Source organism: Myotis davidii, unplaced genomic scaffold (genome assembly GCF_000327345.1).
Source record: "Myotis davidii unplaced genomic scaffold, ASM32734v1 scaffold175, whole genome shotgun sequence".
Lineage (NCBI taxonomy): Eukaryota > Metazoa > Chordata > Mammalia > Chiroptera > Vespertilionidae > Myotis > Myotis davidii.
Window position 1 is genome coordinate 2,391,764 of NW_006286972.1, and position 597 is coordinate 2,392,360.

Here is a 597-nt window from a genome sequence, read left to right on the forward strand (position 1 = left end):
GTTCCCACAGACCCACCCCACTCCTCTACCACCACCCCTCCCCCCGCCTTCCATCTGAGATTCAACAGTCTGTTCCATGTTTTTATGTCTCTGGATCTATTTTGTTCATCAGTTTATTTTGTTCATTAGATTCCACATATGAATGAGATCAAGTGATACTTGTCTTTCTCTGACTGGATTATTTCACTTAGCATAATATTCTCAAAACATAGAAAAGTTTTAGAAGATTTGAAATAAGATGGCAAATGTAAATTGTGAAGTTCAAAATGGTTTAATCAATAAACACACATTGAAATTGATAAAAACAACATCCAAACAGCTTGATCAAATTACTACTTCAGTTAGAAGATACAAATATACATTTAAAATCTTGAAAGCAAATGTAATGAGTGTCACCATGCATCTCTCTAAAAGTAGAAAGTAAGTCAGTGTGGAAACAGCCAGACCTTTGGAAGTAGCAGCATTATCTATATAATAAAGAGCCAGGGTCATAACGACCATTATGACTGAAGGCTCAACCAGACTGAAAGTCAGTGCTGGGTTGCTGTGGTAACCCAGCACTGACTGGGGCCGCTGCTGCACCCCAACCCAGCACTG